We start from the raw sequence: 18,382 nt of genomic DNA, 5'->3' as shown, positions 1-18,382 counted from the left end.
TGGTTAGATTAAGGGACCTTAGTTTAGATTGATTGAATTGTCTGCGTGTTAGAAATAAGGGTAGGATTTGACAGTGTTGTCCTTATTATATGAACTCTAATCTTCAGTTTAGCTATTTTAGACCTTTAAAATTAACGTGGAAGCTTTGCTTGTGTAAGACATTAACAAGTTGGGATTTAGGCTAAATCACCATCAATGAGTTCCATAAGTTTCATACGTAATTAGTTTTCTTGAGCATAACCTGATTTAATGAAGCAAAACCAAAGTGCTAGCTTTAATCATAATCAAGTTTTTCATTTATAATCTGTTCTTGTTACCAAGTTTCAACACAAACCATAATCATATTTTGTCATTTACTTTTATGATCTTAACAACTTGTGAATTGGTTCTGCACACAATCCATGTGGTTCGATAATCTTTTATATTAATTACTTTGATCGATCCATACACTTGCGGAACCCGTATCACATACCTCTTGCCCACAACCCTTGTGGACCAGAGCTACGGGGACTATTGTTCTGGGTGGATATTAAAAGTCCTCTTTCGACTGCCACTTCAATCACTCCTACCTCTTGCCCCACAATCCTTACGAAGTAAAGCTAGAGAACTACTATTCTGGGTGGATATTTAAGTTCGTCTTCTGTATGCCACTTCAATCACTCGTATCTCTCGCCCCACAATCCTTGTGGACCAAAGCTAAAAGACTATTGTTCTAGTGAAAACATAATCGATCGCCCCCGGGTCGATTGTACCATCTCCACATCCGATCAACCAAGGACTGTTGGTCTTTTACTAACCGACCATCTTAGGGGATGAAGATCCATATCACTTCACCTATCCCATTACTGACATTACGACTTAGTAGTATGGGTAGGCATAAAGCTCGAGGCCTAGTCTCCACTAGCGAGGTACCCCTGGCCGTTGGGTCATTGTAGACTACTTGTAGCACAAGAAGATCCAACGCTCAGTACTCGCTCTAAACCTATGCACTCATTTCACCCTCCTAGACCACCCCTAACCTACGAACGAGTATAAAAGACCAGAGCACCTAATTCAAACAGTTATTTCTTGAAAAATAGTTTCTTAAAGCCTTTTGTAAGCTGTTGTTGTTGTTGACTATTTTAAGTTGGTGCTGTATGCTGAGGATTTTGTGCTGTGAAAGGTTATTGGAATTTTATAATGACGTTAGCTGCTGCTGGCGATTCGTTTTGAGTTTGTGGATTGTTATGTGATTGTGTTGTAGTGGATCTTGTGAAGTAAAGTGGGATTATACTCATGTAATTTGGATTGGAAATGTTTTTTGGATGTGGCATTGTTTTAGGAGTGCAAAATTGGCTTTCCTAAGAGTGTTGTACTCTTTTTTCTTGTTAGGTTTTTTCCCACTTTTCTTAGCAAGGTTTTAATGAAACACTCTTTTAGAATTTTTGCCAATTTTGTGTAGTGTAGTTGTGGCGCTTAAGCGGAAGCTAGATTTGGTACTTTGTATTGGTAACTTTTGTATCATGTTTGGTTCTTTATTAATAATATTTTCATTTAAAAAAAAACATTTTAAATATAATTTTGAAAAACTTCAATTAAACATACCCTTGGTTTTGTGACTAAAAAAGTGGGTGACCCCTAATGTGGACCACTTTTAAAATGGTCTAATTTTAGACCACTTTTTTTAACTTGCTATAACAGGTCAACATATCTTTTTTTAAAGAAATTTAATATATGACAAATTTTTAATGATATTTTTTCTTAAAAAAATAATGTGTTGACTTACTATACCCAGTCAAAATAGGTGGTGTAAAATTACACCACCTAAAAATGATGCATATTAGGTTCTCCCAAAAAAAAGTGACCTGCTATGGTTCAATTTTTTGTCTCAACATTTCTTCAATTTGTAGAACTCAATAATTATATACGCAGATCCGGCCCACAGCACAAAAAGCCCATGTGAGGAGAGAAGAGGGACCGATTGGTAAATAAATACCTCTGCTCTCTTTATATACCCCATTTTCTTCAATCAACCCTAGCGCCGTTCTCAGTTCTTATTCTCGTTTCTCCTGTGACGTTCTTCTTCTTGCCTTTCCTTTTTCTGCTCTGTTTGCATGTTTTTATTCGTCATTGTTCTCCAATTCCTGTGTCAGTCATTTGTGTCATCAATCATTTTCTTTTTTCATAACAAATAAACCAGATTTTGGTGGATTTTGCATCTTTTTTCCTTCCGCAAAGCGTGTGCTTCTGGATTGAGTTATAAACCTTGTCCATCATGTCGTAATTGTCTTTTTTCCCTATTTGTGATCTAGTTAATGCTATTTTATTTGAGTTCTTTTGTGAAATTCAAGTAATGATCATCATGCACTAAGATAGTTGTATTTTTATTTTACTGTCTAATGCAATACCATATGTGCAATTATTCTGAGTTAAATTAAGCTTTAATTTAGATAACTATGTTATCTCTTATATGCCAACATGCACATCAATATTTTTCTGTATGAGATTCAACTCATGTATAAGTAGACTTCATTGGAATCAGTTGTTTAGGTTAAGGGTTTATGCATTTACAATAGGGATGGAGCTTTTTGCCCCGAATCCTGCCCAATGATGTACAAGATGGACTATTGAGCAGCTCCACGGTTTTTGTTCATGACCTGATATGCACTCTCCTCTCTCTCTCTCTCTCTCTTTCTCTTTCTCTCTCTTACTCTCTTTTTTAATCTTGTGTGTGTGTGTGTTTCAGTGTTTATGTTTGGTGCAAGATGGTTGTGAATGAAACCCGTGGCAAAAGCTGAAGATGATTTTTATAAGCTATGAGATCTGAGGGCTTTGGATTCGTTCTTCTTTCACTTTACATGATCTAGTTAATGATATGTTGATTGATATGCTAATAAAAAGTGGGTTTATGCTTAAAAAGATTTTTTTTTTGTTTTGCTTCGATTTGTGCTTATGATTTTTGTGACTCCATTTTGATTTGCCATTGTTTCAGTTTCTTGTCTCTTACCCTTCCTCTTTCGTTTCGTCATTCACTAGCCATCATGTTTGGCCTGAATGGTCCCATAAGAATGCGCCGTGAGCCTAAACCCTAATCTTATCCTATACATACATGTTGAAGTATGGTGACGACTGCAGCAATTGATCCTTTGCATCCTTTTAATTAAGGAAATCACAATTGAGAGAGAACATGAAATTTCGCTTCTCTAATGTGTTTCCTTGATTAAAGAGATTTACTGGATCATCACATTCTTACTTTGGTCGTTCTACCTGTTTGTCTTTAATTTTTTGTTTGTGATTTATGAATTTTATGCCATGTAAAACATTGCCCTTGTTTATGTGCTTCTTGAAGCTTGTTTCAATTCCTTTTCTAGTACAGAGTGTCTGAATTTCTGAATTTGGTCAGTCAAGGACCTTGATTAACAAAGCTTCTACTTCTGAAATTGTAAAATTGCAGATGTATCTGGTTCTAAATTAGACTGGTTATTATTATACATTTTTACTGTGCCTGTTTTTAGTTGTCTTTTAACTTCCTGTATTTGAAATTTTTCTATTTATTGTTAAAGCTGATTTTTTTTAGTGTTAGTGAATGATGATACTTGTACTGGGCTCTGAGCAGTTTTAACTGTACTATTGATGGAAATGTGCTGCATAGAAATCTTTTTCTGACATTGACTTTGTTTTCTTTCACAGGTCTCATGAACATGAGTATAAGCCAAAGTTAATTAAGTACTTTTTTAGATGGACTTGAAACACAATTTTTTTGCTACCTTGATGTTTGCTTCCTTAGCTCCGATCTTTCAATAGAAGAAGGATCTTGTCCTATAACCAGTGCAGCATTCTTGATAATTTGACTATAGTGAAAATAACATTCAAATTTGTTGCTGCCCAATGATGGACAAATATATTATTGAGTAGCTACTTGGTTTTATTCATAGCTAAGCTGCACCATTGCTTCTATCTCTCTCTCTCTCTCTCTCTCTCTTTGGTACATTGGGAAATATGAGCAATGATTCATTGCACACTATGTACGTATATATATATATATTTAGATGGTGCAAGAAGGCTGTGAGTGAAACCAGTGTCTAAAGCTGCACATGATTTGTAACAAGCTATGAGATCTGAGGGCTTTGCATTTTTTGTGGCAATATAATTTGTTTCACCTCATATTTCAACAGCTGTATGTAAATAATTCAATGTGTGATTTACTCCAATTTGTTGCCTCTAATAATATTTAAATTCATTGCAAAATTAGTTTTCTAATTTTCCCTTTTTCTTTGCTTAATCTGTTTCATCCTTTGATATAGCTGTGGTTACTGCTTATTTTTGCTGTAATTACAAAATGTGCTGATAGTTCCATCATGATGAAGGGCTCATTTTTCAAACGAAAACTAGTATTTTAGGAAAAATAAGCTCCTTGCTCCCACATCTGTTATCTCGTAACACAAGTTATAACCCTAGCGCCGCTCTCAGTTCTTATTCTCATTTGTCCTGTAAACTTCTTATCTTTCATTCTTACTACTCTGTTTGCATTTTCTTATTTGTTCTTGTTTTCTGATTGCTGTTTAAGTCATGTGTTTCTTTAATCATTTTCATTTTGTATAACATATATCATAATTAGTTTTTGGTGAATTTTGCATTTTCTTCCTTCCGAAAAGCATGTGCTCCAAGGTTGTAGTTATATATACCTTGAGTAGTTTTTTCAGTCTTCTGTGTGTTCTAGTCAATTCTATTATTATTTGAGTTCCTTTGTGAAATGCTAATATTGATTGTCTTCCACTAAGATAGTGATTTTTATTTATTTTAATGTCAAATACAATCCCATATGTGCTATTAGATAACTATATTATCTCTTATATTCCATTATGTGTACTGATATTTGTGTGTATGAGATTCAACTCATTTCATTGGATTCAATTGTTTATGTTTAGGGTTTATTCATTTACCCCTCGTTTTTAACTACACTTTAATAGGGATAATTGGAGCTTATTGCCCCAAATCCTGCCCAGTGATGTACAAAATAGACAATTGAGCAGCTACACGTTTTGTTCATGACCTGATATGCACTCTCCTCTCTCTCTCTCTCTCTCTCTCTCTCTCTCTCTCTTGTGTGTGTGTGTGTGTATCTGCGTGTGCTTGTGCATGTTTGGATATAAGTACTTGCATCGGTGCAAGAAGGTTGTGAATGAAACTTGTGGCAAAAGCTGTAGATGATTTTGTACAAGCTATGAGATCTGAGGGCTTTGGATTCTTTCTTTCTGTTTACATGATCTAGTTTAAGATGATCCATTTGCTAAAAGGTTGGTTTAAGCCAAGATTCTGTTTGTTCTTGTCTCCATTTGTGCTTGTGATTTTTGTGACTGTTTTGATTAGCCAATGGAGTTTTTGATCCCTTACCCAACCTCCTTTGTTTTTTCATCCTGGTTCTTTCTGAAAATAATGTCCTCCATCAAATTCACGTTCGACCATACTGTCCTATAAGAATCCTCCCCCAGACTTTACCCTAATTCCTATCCCATATATACAAGTTGATGCATGGTTACATCTACAGCAATTGATCCTTTGCATTTTTTTAATCAAGGAAATCACATTTGAGAGAGAAGATATAATTCCCCTTCTCTAATGTGTTTCCTTGATTGAAGAGATTCACTGGATCATCACATTTTCACCTGGATCATTCCATCTGTTCTTCCGAAATTGGTAAGTCCAGGACTTCATTTTTAAAGAACTTCTGAAATTGTAAAATTGCTGCTGTAGGTGGTGCTAATTAAGTTGGTTTCTATTATACATTTTTTAAAATTATAGTTTGGCTTGTACTCTTGTGATTTACTAAGCTGTATCCAAAAAAATTAGAATGGTGTAACCAAAAAAAATTCTTGTGAGTTACTAATGAAGTTTATGATTAGAGATTATGGGACTGACATTGCTTGAGTTACTAATTAAGTTTGATTTTGTCAATAACTTTTTTCCCTGTTGAGTTTTTTCACATTTATTATATTTGTCTTGTCATTGGAGAGATCCAATTTGACTGCCATAACCTGATATAGCCTTCCAGCTTTCATCATTGTTCCCCTGTTTTTTTTTTTGTCTTTTAACTTGCGTCATTGAAATTCTTGAAATTTCTGTTTAGTTGGTAATGTTATTGAATGATGATACTTGCACTGGGCTCTGAGCAGTTTTAACTACACTATTGATGGAAATGTGCTGCCTAGAAAGCTGTATCTGACATTGACAAAGTTTTATTTCACTGGACACATAACATGAATATATGCTAAATTAATTAAGTATTTTTTATGGGTTTGATGCACAATTTTTTGCTGCCATGGTGTGTTTTCTTCCTTAAGCTTCGATTTTTCATTAGATTTAGAATCTTTTTTTTGGTAAAAAATAGATATAGAATATTGGCCTATAACTACTGCAACATTCTTGATAATCTTACATTGTGAAAATAACCATCAAATCTGTTGGTGCCCAATGATGAACAAATAGATTACTGAGTAGCTTCTGAGTTTTATTCATAGCTAGACTGCACCATTGCTTCTCTCTCTCTCTCTCTCTCTCTCTCTCTCTCTCTCTCTCTCTTGGTTACATATGAGTAATGATATATACACACCTCTCCATCCATTATATATATATATATACATACTATATTAATTTAGATGGTGCAAGAAGGCTGTGAGTGAAACCAGTGTCTAAAGCTGCACATGATTTGTAATAAGCTATGAGATCTGAGGGCTTTACATTTTTGTGGCAATATAAATTGTTTCACCTCATGTTTGTAAATAATTAAATGTGCACTAACTCAATTTTCTTGCCTCTAATAATATCTGTATTTGTTACATTATCATGCGTGTCAACTTGTGGATGTGATTAGTTTGCTTTATCATGACCCTAGAGTTGTTAACCGAAGAGCATGCAATTACTTCACAACATAAGCCATGTGGTTTTGTATTAAAGGGCTCAAATGCATGCCCCTTATGTTATTTTCATTATTTTAAAAGATTAGTATTTAATGTATATTATTATCAATTTAAAACAAAAAGCCCTTGATGTTGTTTCCCTCTTTTTATGAAAATTTTGTTACTTATCTTTTGGTGTTTGTCCTGGGATGATGTATCAGGTGCAATAGTGGGTAGGTCTTGCACCCATGCCATATATGCTCAAGTGAACAGAGAAGGACCAATTGGTAAATTCATTCGTTCTCCAAATATATGCTCTCGTCGGACTCTTATCCCTTTCACTCTCTTCAAACCCTGGCATCGTTTCCTTTATTTTTCTTCACACTGCTCTGTTTGCATTTTTCTTCGTCCTTCTGTGTTTTTATTTGCATTTTCGTTTTGCATCAACCTTATCATTTACATCTATCTTAAGTAGTCTTGTAGATTTTTCATCCTCTTTTTGAAAAACCTTTGTGGCTTCAGTGTAGTCATGTAGCATGTCTATCACTTACGGATAACTAGGTAGTTATGTGCACTTAATATGAATTGATTAAAGCTTCTGTGTGGATAACTATGCAATCTCTTGCATTGCAAATATAGATGTTAAATACGAATTTCAGTTCATCTATAACTAGATCTCATGAGAATGGTCAAATATGTTGTTCATTTAGTTTTGTTGTTACATGTCAGATTCATTCATTTGTTTGGCTTTGTCTTGGGTCTCTATATTTACTGACCCTCGTTTTTATAATTTAGTTGGAAAATAATTTTGCTGCTTCGCTTCAATAACTTGAGCAATCCTGCCCAATGATGTACAAATTAGACAATTGAACAGCTACACTGTTTGGTTCATAACCTGATATGCACCTTCACTCGCTCTCTCTCACTCTCTATCTTCGTGTGTTTGTGTGTGACTCCGTGCATGTTTGTTTGGATCAGCTTCTTATTTTGGGGGTGCAAGAAGGATGTGAATCAAACTAGTGGCCAGAGCTGTGAATAATTTTGTATTGAGCTATTAGATCTGAGTGCTCCTCATATTTTAAATTAACCCAAACTTACGAGGGTCAGTAACATATAATCAATGGTTTAATTCTTGATGGTTTTGACTTCTAATTATTTGACTGTTATTCCAGCACCTTGGTAATCTAGTGTGCTGTCTTTCTTTTTCTCTCAATTTTCTACCTGATATCCTCTTACTTATACTGTTTCTCCTTATTAATCTTGCATTTTCCTGTTTATAAGGGCTGAATAACTTTATCCTCCCAATGTCCAAGGTTATGCGTTCCTTATTACAGAACAGTGTAATTAAAAAGGCCGATGAAGCGATGAAGTGTCTATGCTAATCAGGTGTGATTTCTGATGCTTGGGAGCTTGTTGTTTAGATACATGCCAAAGGTCAACCACCAGATAAATTAGCAACCACTGAAAGCCTTTTTGGTAGGTTTTGTAAAACGTGGCTCATAGTTTGTTTTTATGTTCAATTGCATAGGGCATTTGAAGTTGTTACGTGTTTCCTCTATAAAAGAATTATCTTAGTTTATACACACACACACACACACACATTACACATATATTCTACCTTTTGGATGCTAGCTGTGTTGGAGTCGATGTGGCTTCTTAGGCAGTATTTAACATTGAGAGTTTTCTTTCATTGGATGCATGAATACCTAAGCTGAACGAATTTGGAATTTTTAATGGGCATGGTGTACATTTCTGTGGTAGCATGATGTGGTTTATTTACTGCAGTTTTGATCTTTAACTAAAAGAAGCCCCTTTGCACATATGGCCCTATGATAGGACAACATTCTGATAATATTACGGATTGTGAAAATATCGAAAAAAGGATGTAGGTGCCCAATGATGGACAAATAGATTGAGTAGGTACTGAGTTTTATTAATAGCTAGACTGCACCACCATTGCTTCTATCTTTTCTCTCCTCTCTTTCTCCCCTAAACCAAGCAAAGCGTATGTGTGTGTTTGTGTATATATATATATATTTGGATGGTGCAAGAAGGCTGTTAATGAGACCAGTGTCCAAAGCTGCAAATGATTTGTAACTTAGCTATGAGATCTGAGGGCTTTGCATTTTTTGAATCAATGGAAGATTTTTCACCGCATATTCAACAACTGTTGGTAATGAATTAATATGGGTTTTACACTCCAATTTCAACTACTGTTTGCTATATCTTTGTTCATAGCAAAATAAGTGTTGCTAATACTTGGCATCCTAAATTTTAGTTTTCTTTAGCCTTAGCTTTTGTTGGGGATATTTATGGCAAAATATACATCCTACGGTTTGAGTTTTGGGATTTACTAATCTTTTTCTCTTTTTTTACCTGTTATTGTGTTACTATGATTTAATATTAGTTTGAATTTATATTGCCTTTGTTCTTATTGCCTTTGGTGTGCTAACTGCTACATCTGAAACTAGTAAAATTGCTGCTGGACATGGCGCTAAACAATGTTTGTTCTATTATAGTTTTTTTATATATCACTTTTTGCCTTGTTATACTCCTGCTATTTATTGATGAAGTTAATGAGTTGAAATGACAGGCTGACTCCATGAGTTCGAACCAATAAAAGAGATGGCTAGGGAAGTTACTTCAGCAATCACCTTGGGTCTTATTTATAAGTGCTTTTTTACCTTGCTACTGTAATCCTTCCTTTGAATGTGACTGAGGTTAGGGCTGGTGCTGAAGTTGAACATGTATTCGGGTCAAGGGAGGTGTTGAGGATCTAGGGGGCACATCAACATTGATAGGCAAGAACCTAAAATCTTAACCACCATTATCTGAATTTGCTTGTTGTTTGTTTAAATTGAGCTCTTCAAATTCTTAAGTTGTGTTTAGGTAGTTTAACCCATGATCTTCTAGATGTTCTTCAATTTTTCTCTGGCATTCTTGGTCCTTGCCTTTCAACGTTGATGCGCCCTCATAAGGATTGGTGATGTTTTTCAAATGAAATTCCTTTGGGATAGATCTATTGATATGTTCCTATCTATTGATATGCTCCTATGTTACGTTTCCATATGCAGTTGGAACCTAAGGAATCGCACATAAATCAGGGTGCATACATTAAAATATGGACACAGGTTTTGCTATTTTTCTTCAACTTTTTGCAAATCATATGATTAAAATATGACATGCTACCAGAGATGTTTGAAGCTACAGCTACAGCTTCTCAGGAGATAAAGGCTTAGGCTATTACTGGGGAAAGCTTCAAAGAGCTTTCTCTCGACGCCACTTATGATCTGGCCTTGTGTATTTGATCAAGTCTCTATATGATCTTTGCCACAATGATGGTAGTGGCCTTGCATTTGATAATTGCGGCTAGTTTGTACTTTGTAGCTTTAGATGGAGTAGTATTTACCCTCATGGAAGTCTTTGTAGACCTTTCCCAAGTGGGGGTTGTGGTTATAGCAAAGGTGGAAGACACGGTGTGGTGGACGATGGAGGAGATGCAGATGACAACAATGAGTGGTGGAGGGTTGGGGTTGTGGTGGCGGTGGTGGTGTGAGTATTGACAAGGCCACTGTGATGAGTAGCTACGTACACCAATGAGTGAGTAGCTATGTACACCTATGAGTTGGTGCTTCCGACCACTCACGTAAACGTTTGGTGTAGTTATAATTTCGTTCTTTAGCTGACCACGATTGCATCATGTATGCTTGTATGCATGCATCGGGATGATGGTACAAGCTTAACACATAAATTACTTCAAAAGCAACTGGCATCTTGTATAACTATATTCTAATCAGATACTAATATGGTTGTTTGTTGTTTCAGTTCATCTCAAAAAGGACTTTCAACATAAAACGTAAAGGGCATGCTTACTCAAAGAGGAACAAATAACTAATATCTCTAAAATGAATTCATCATCTAAAGATCTCATATCAGACCTCTTTTTACTATGGTTGTGAAGAACTTATATTTAGCTGCAACAGAGTATAGTTATTTTAACATTGATTGAGTCCATGTGCTCTGCATACAATTAAAGTTGAAAGTTATCTAAAAAACAGATTTAAAATTGAACAATTGGATTATTCATTACAAATTTCAAGAAGTATTTTAAAAGGGAAAATAAGGGAGATGCAAAAATATAAGATAGATAAGTTACAAAAATAAGTTTAAAATGAAGTTAAAGTAAAAAAATGTGAACCTAGTCAAGGTGTTTGAAAAGAAAAATCTTCAGATTTGGGATTATTCCAACAATTTGTAGAATTGCAACAGGGAGATGTCGCAAATAAATGGCACCATTCGAAAAATGAGACACGTTAAGAGAACAACAGAAACAATCATATGAATTAGTGTTAGGTTTAGTCGGACATCATTCAAATCCAATCCTTAAGAAGAGAGAAACACAAAAGTTAAAATTTTGAATTTAAAACACGGTTGCGATAAAGGACCAAGGATAGAATCATGGTTTCGAGATGATAAATAGTTGGGATTTGGGAGATATTGCAAGAGGGCCATATCAAGGGTTTGATAGATGAGAATATGGCAGACAAGAATAATTCCAACCAGTCGAGAGCGCGTGTAAAGCACAGTGAAACAAATGAAGAGAGAGGATGAATATTTTTTAAAAAATAGGATGTGTAAATTTGTGGAGGAGTGTGTGATGTTTGAGTGTCTCACTGTCTAAAGTGAGGACTCAAAATATTAGATAACAGGGTAGATATATGAAATGTAAATTAAATAGAAAAATACAATAAAACCAGAGTCAGCACCAACCTGGCTTGTATTTTGGGTTGTATACCCTCGGAAGCATATTTGCCATAAGAGATCCAACATTGAGAACCAATTGTCGTTGAAATGGGATTCTTGACATTTGCAACTGGTGAGAAATTTGAGATCTTGAGTGGGTGAGAAGGAAGAGAATGGACTGAGGGAGGAATGAGAGAGGATAGGGAAGAGAGACTAAATAGAGAATACGTTAGGGGTTTTGGCTTCGGTGTGACACTTGAAAAGTGAATCACCGTGATACATGTTAAATTCACCATTAGATATATTATTTTAAATTCAACGGTTAAGATTAAAGATGTAAAATTACTGAAATATCCTTATCCCCAAACCCTCACTTCACTGAATCCACCGATCAATTTTTTCTATTGCGCCCGCACGACCCTCAAACGCGTTGCCGTCGTGATGTCGAAGAGCCTCCACCTCTGGTAGTCCCTCTCCTACGATGTGTCCCTCTGTAGAACGGCGCGGTGGCGGCGGCGGCGGTGGGAGCTTTAACAGATTTGTTCAGATCTAAAAGAAAAGCTTCAAGCTTTCCATCGAATCCTTGGTCTGCAACTCCCTCCCAACCATTACAGCACCATTTCTGCAACACCATTGCATCTCCCTGTCTGATCGATACTTGCTCACCGCCATGCTTGCTTCCGGCCATGGAAAGGTTGGTCCTTTATGGAGGAAACTCGGTGGATCTTTGTGGGTTCGGATTTTGATTGATCTCCGACACTGCATCTCCCTCTCTTTCTGTTTCTGTCTTGATAGTGCTCCGGTAACCTTCCAATTACGTTTTGGGTTTTGTAGGCTTCTCCCACCGAAGCCATTACCATGGTTTTCTCTTCAAAGTTTTGTTAGGAAATTGAATTTTATACTTGTCAGGGTGAAGAGGTTGCAACTTGCAACTATGGATTTTTATCTGAGGAGCTATGTGGGTGAGGACAGACCAGATATTTGATTTTGAAGGAGCTATGCCTATGCGTGGGTGAAGAACAGTGCCACAAAAGAGGTGGAGAAGATGAGGATATTATTGTCCAAAAATTAAATATGTTAAGGGCATTATTGTCATTACAATAAAAATTTCCAAGTGTATCACCGTGCGTCAGTTTTTAACTGACCCACGGAAGACATCAATTTCAATCATTCAATCTTAATTATCTAGTATTTTAATATGGTAGTTGTTATTTTCACCACCCCATATATATACCACCCATGAAAGAGCGAAAAGTCTAAAATACCCTGAATGAAATAACTTCCCAAAACCACCCCAACCCCTCATCCTCATATTCTCTCTTCTATTTGTTCTTCCTTCATTAACATCACTTATACTTATAACCATCTCCAAATTCATCATCCATCTCCTCCTCTTTCATTTGTGTGCTTTCGCTGCCGTCGTCGGGTACGTTGTCGCATTCTCCGTCATCGTTGGTCGTCGCCCTCTCCGTCAAATGTATTGGTGTCGTATATTGAATGGGTCCTTTTCTGTAACTAATCGCATTTTAAAGTGCGTCCCTGTCGCAGTTTAAAGTGCGTAGCTATCGCACTTTAAAGTGCGTAGTTGACTCACTTTGAAGTGCGTTTAGTTGCAGCATACACAAGTGCACACTCCTGCACATACAAAGATTAATACATCTCTTGAGTAAAGTATATTCATCAAAGAGCATAAATTCAAAGACAAGTTGTACGACAACTTGTGGGGCCTAGTGTCAAGGAAAGTACTCCAGTTGATCGCAGAGGAGAAAGTTCGGGTTGACAAATGCAACTGTTCTTTCAGGAATACATATACTTTTCCATTACACTACGATCAGTAGATGAAATGGAGGTAATATCGAAAATGTTCGAAGAAGGTAGTATTCCAAGAAGACAAACTATCAAAGAGAAGTTTCAGGAGATTGCCTACCCAGACCAAACTTCCATGTCCTGAAAAACTTAAAACAAAGGGTCATAGCAAAAAAAGAACCTAAAGGCTCCAGCAAACACAATCCTTCACATTGGGAGCATGTTGATGCACTTGTGAAGTCACTACAAACTAGCAACTCCACCCTTCCATCCATTGAAGTGGGAAAGGGCAAGTGTGAGACCCAAGTTTTTAAGCTTAGAATAAGTGGAAGAGATTTCCATTTACGATTAGGCTTGACGTATCGTGAAGGAAAACCTGAACGAGAGTTTATCGGAAGGAATATATTTATGAAGGAGAAAGTTCAGGAAAAGTTCAAGGATTGCATTATGATCGATAAAAGATATAGCACGATCGTTATACGCTGAAACCTAGGTCAGAAACCCTAGTATATAGCTAGTTTTCACTTTTAGGCACGATGGAAGTTAATTCCAAAAATCTTCAGAGAAATGTTAGAACTTCTCTTTTTCCATATACCACAATCGTTTCGAGGCGAAACTCTAGGATCTACGAACGTCCGATTCCAATCATCGGAAGTTTGCCGAAACCGAAACCCTGGTATTTCAAAACCCTAGAATCACCCGACAATGAAGAATTTTTCTATTCAGAGCTTCAAATGAAGATTCTACACGGGTACACCCATTTCTCTTGATGATTTCAATCTTTCTTCAGAAGGAAGTTTTCTATTCCGACATTCGATGCAAAAAGCAACTTATCGGGTAAAATAGTTTTATACCGACTATGCATTAGTTGCCAAAAATACAAGGAGACATCTTTATAGTTTTGGAATTCTTTTGCCAAAACATATCTATTAATTCACGGAGAATGACGCCAGAAAAATCAGATTCGTGAAACTTTCATTTTACCGCGTTTTGCTAACCTTTATATATAGCCAAGAAATGAGAAAAAAACAAATATCTTACCCATTTCATCCAAGGAGGCCGCGAGTTTGAGAGGAGAGAAGGAGAAGAAGATTTTGTTCAATCCTTGCTTGATCGTTGATTAATCAGTTGCTGCTTCAAGGTTTCGAGGTATAGTCGCTAATCTTTACCTCTGATCGCTTTTTCCATAGCTTTTCTGTAGACTTTTCTGAGTTGATAGTTTATGGGTTTTTGCAAAACTATCCCGAATCTTTCATTTCTGATTCTAAACCTCTTCCTTATGTGCCCAAGATCACTTCTGCCGGGTTAGATTTTCCGTTATGTCGCCGGAATTCCGCCGGAATCAATTTTAGCCTAAAATACCCATTTTTGGAGTTTTTGAAGTAAAGCTTCAACCTTTAGGCTGAAAACTATCGCCTTAGCTTAGTGCTAGTAGGATTAGTTGTCATAAACGTCGTTAGTAACGTCCCTGCAAAATTTGGTTTTTGGAATTTCAGTTTTGAAATTTCTAAGTTAAAAATCATGACCAAAATACCCCTGCGACAGTTTTTGATCCGATAATTTTTCCGAGTTCAGAATACCCTTAGTTATGGCTAATGATAGCATAGGAACCAAGTTTGATCGAAGAAAAATCGAGTCTCCTAATTACCTAAAGTGGCCGAGCCTATAGGGGGAGGAGGAGGAAAATTTTCTTTTCCGAAAACTTGTCTTTCGCGCTAGATTATCGTACCTTAGAGTATAGATTACTTCGGGTAACCTTAGTAAGTATTGATAGCTTAGTTTCCGATAGATTTTGATTGATTTCTGTGGTTTTGTTCTAAAGGTGCTTTTGAAGAGTTTCCCGAGGAACAAGGCTTTGCTTGCGAGGAAGCGTTAGACGATCATTCTGGAGAACCTACAGGTGAGGGCTTCTCACTGAATCTCTAGTTAATGCTTAGGGTCGATGTTTTCGACATTGTTTACTGTTTATGCACTGGATTGTGTGTGATTGGAAAATGTTTTCTGAGGCTTCGGCTGACAATGTAGATGATGAATCTACTGAATGCTTTTGAGATTGAATCTTCATGCTAAGTGCTAATTGGGTAATCTAGGATGTGTGGTGCATGCCTTATATGCTAAGTGCTATGTGGTTATTGATTAATATATTGATATATGACATGTTGATTGGTTGTGCTGAGTTATTTATACTTATGTAATGAAATCTGAGTTTCTGAACGGTGAGAATAGCAGGCAGGTCATGCCGATTTTATTTTGAGAGTTTTGAGAAAGTTTGATAGGACGAATGAGATTCGGGCCTTGTTATGATATTTATGGATCGGGACATTCTCTGGAGTCATTTGGGGATTTGGAGATCCCGAGAACTTATAGGATTTGCGATAAGACTAAAAAGGATATTATTTTGAAAAGAAAAACTCATAAGACATTAAACAACCTCTAAATCTTCAATTAAAGATAATAAACTCGAAAGGAAGCTTCGGATGCAAATCTTAGTTTTTGGAAAACGAGAAGTGTCGTCGGATCCAAGTGTCGAGGAAGTTGAGGAGTGTTGAGTATGTTGATGCTCTTGTGCTGTTGAAGCAGCTATGTGTTGTTGGGCTATCCTGGGGATAAGTCCGGGAAACCGTTAGTTTCCGAGTATGTGATACTCTTTGCTCGTTGAGCAGTTGTGACCATCAGATTGAGATGAGTCGGATGATTTGGAGATCATCATGAGTTACTATGTTGTTGTGAAGAAGTGTCTTTTGTCGCAGAATCGACTTTACCTTAGGGTAAGCTTTTAGAGACATTAATCTAGCTAGAACACGTGACGACGTGTCAAGTGAGGTCGGAGACGTTGTTTGGCTAATCACTGCATTGCATGCACTCATTAAGTGGTTTAAACACGGCGAGATACCGGACCACGGCGGATTCCAAAATTGGTTATAAGACCAGGATTTCCGCGTAAGAGCACTGCTAGGTGACTCTTAGTAGCAGACCGAAATGGCAGACCTACGGGTTATGGCTGATCTGGCTACCTTGGTTTGGTGTAAGAGACACGCGGGCAGAATGGTCCCACCGTTGCTGGTGCTAGGATTGATCCGGTTGATGTCCATCCCAGAGGCACACGAGCAGAATGGTCCCACCGTTGCTGGTGCTAGGATTGACTCGTTTGATGCCCATACCTATGTTTGGTGTAAGAGGCACGCGGGCAGAATGGTCCCACCGTTGCTGGTGCTACGATTGATCCGTTTGATGTCCATCCGTTCCGGATTGCATATTGGTTGACTGGGTTAACCTGCATATCATTTCATGCAACATGCATACTGACTTAGTTGTTGAGTGTGTTTGATACTTGTTAATTCTACTTGAGGCATGTTAACTGTGATTTACAGTCGTTATATTCTTTGTGGAATAATGCAAACCTAGGATGTTATCCCTAGTTATAAGCCTAAGTGGCCAATCTTTTAATGGTATCTATTGGTGGTATTATTTATATAATTCTTTGGAGTTGACCCTCGCGTCTTCTGTGTGTGCTTTGGCGAACAAACGCCCTTTGTCAGATGTCTTCGGCGGGATGATTCATGATGGTTCATCCTTCGGGAGGAACTAGGGTTGAGATGCGGGAACTGGAGCGTATCGCGGTAGCGAGAGGATGACGGATGGTGTACATAGACTAGGTCGTTCTGGATTTCGAATTCGGACGACGATCATGCTAGCATGTAGGTTTTAGTGCTGGTGTGAGCTCCTCAAGATGGGATTAGTGTAGGAGTAGAGTCTTAGCTCTGAACATCATTTGTTTCTTTTGGGAGGTTTCTTTACAGGAATCACAGAGAGTTGGTTGGACTTAGGAGGTCTTGCTTCAGGCCGAAGGGCCAGCTGATTCTCAGTTTTGAGGGATGGTGTTGCGGACACTTCACCTTTACTTTCAGTCTGTACATATTGCCTTCGGGCGCTACACTTTTCTTTCCGTCACTGGAGGTTACTCGTGACGAGGTTGTTACTTACAGCGGGGGCTGTTATATATTTTGTATATTAGTTTTATTGCTTTTCGCATTTGGGTTTTATCTATTTCAGTCTTGTCTTAGTTATTATCAAAAAAAAATATTCACGTTTTTCCGCATTAAGTTTACTTTTGGTTACTAAAGTGACGCCACCGAAATCGGGGTGTTACATTGTGGTATCAGAGCACGGTCGAGTCTTTCGGGAGTTGTTGGGGAATAGGTCTTCTATGCTAGGTTGTGTGACTCTGCAAAGAGTGAAAATTGATTGTCTGCGAGCGATTTTTCGCTTAGAATTGATTGAAGTTATTGCTTACTCATATTGTATAGTTATACTAGATGCTATCTTATGATGAGTACTAACTGTTTGCTTAACTTAACAGAATATGGTGAACACTAACCAGTTAGCTGAGATGATGGCCACTATGGCCCAAGCTGTAACTTCACAAGCTAATGATAATGCGATGAGGCGTGCTGCTGAGGAAGCACGTGAACAGCATCAACGTCAGAGAGAGATAACTCTGGACCAGAACAAAGGCCTGAATGACTTCAGGAGGCAGAATCCACCCAAGTTCTCTGGTGGTACTGACCCAGATAAAGCGGATCTCTGGATCCAGGAGGTTGAAAAGATATTCGGCGTCCTACAGACTGTTGAGGGTGCCAAGGTGGGCATGGCAACTTACCTGCTGCTGGGGGATGCTGAGTACTGGTGGAAGGGCACCAGGGGAATCATGGAAGCCAACCATGAAGAGATTAACTGGAACTCTTTCCGGACCGCATTCTTGGAAAAGTATTTTCCAACAAGTGCTCGGGATGAGCGGGAGTTACAATTTCTGACACTCCGTCAGGGAGTTATGTCAGTACCGGAATTTGCTTCGAAGCTGGAATCTTTGGCGAAGCATTTCCAATTCTTTCATGATCACGTGAACGAGCGCTATATGTGCAAGCGCTTTGTCAATGGACTGAGGCCTGACATTGAGG

The 18,382-nt window shown here is 37.5% G+C and overlaps 1 long non-coding RNA gene and 2 other non-coding genes across 3 annotated transcripts; all 3 read left to right on the top strand.

Annotated features, from left to right (window-relative positions):
* Nucleotides 1-1,975: 1,975 nt before the first annotated feature.
* LOC130738161 (uncharacterized) lies at nucleotides 1,976-10,699 on the top strand. Its single transcript, XR_009019241.1, has 2 exons — nucleotides 1,976-5,676; nucleotides 7,097-10,699. It is a non-coding gene; the product is annotated as an uncharacterized LOC130738161 (long non-coding RNA).
* Nucleotides 3,562-3,648, top strand: LOC130741669 (small nucleolar RNA snoR118). Its single transcript, XR_009020555.1, has one exon. It is a non-coding gene; the product is annotated as a small nucleolar RNA snoR118 (small nucleolar RNA).
* Nucleotides 6,119-6,205, top strand: LOC130741668 (small nucleolar RNA snoR118). Its single transcript, XR_009020554.1, has one exon. It is a non-coding gene; the product is annotated as a small nucleolar RNA snoR118 (small nucleolar RNA).
* Nucleotides 10,700-18,382: the final 7,683 nt, after the last annotated feature.

This window comes from Lotus japonicus, chromosome 2 (assembly GCF_012489685.1).
Source record: "Lotus japonicus ecotype B-129 chromosome 2, LjGifu_v1.2".
Lineage (NCBI taxonomy): Eukaryota > Viridiplantae > Streptophyta > Magnoliopsida > Fabales > Fabaceae > Lotus > Lotus japonicus.
The sequence above is the reverse complement of the archived record's forward strand: the minus strand, read 5'-3'. Positions and strand labels throughout refer to the sequence as shown.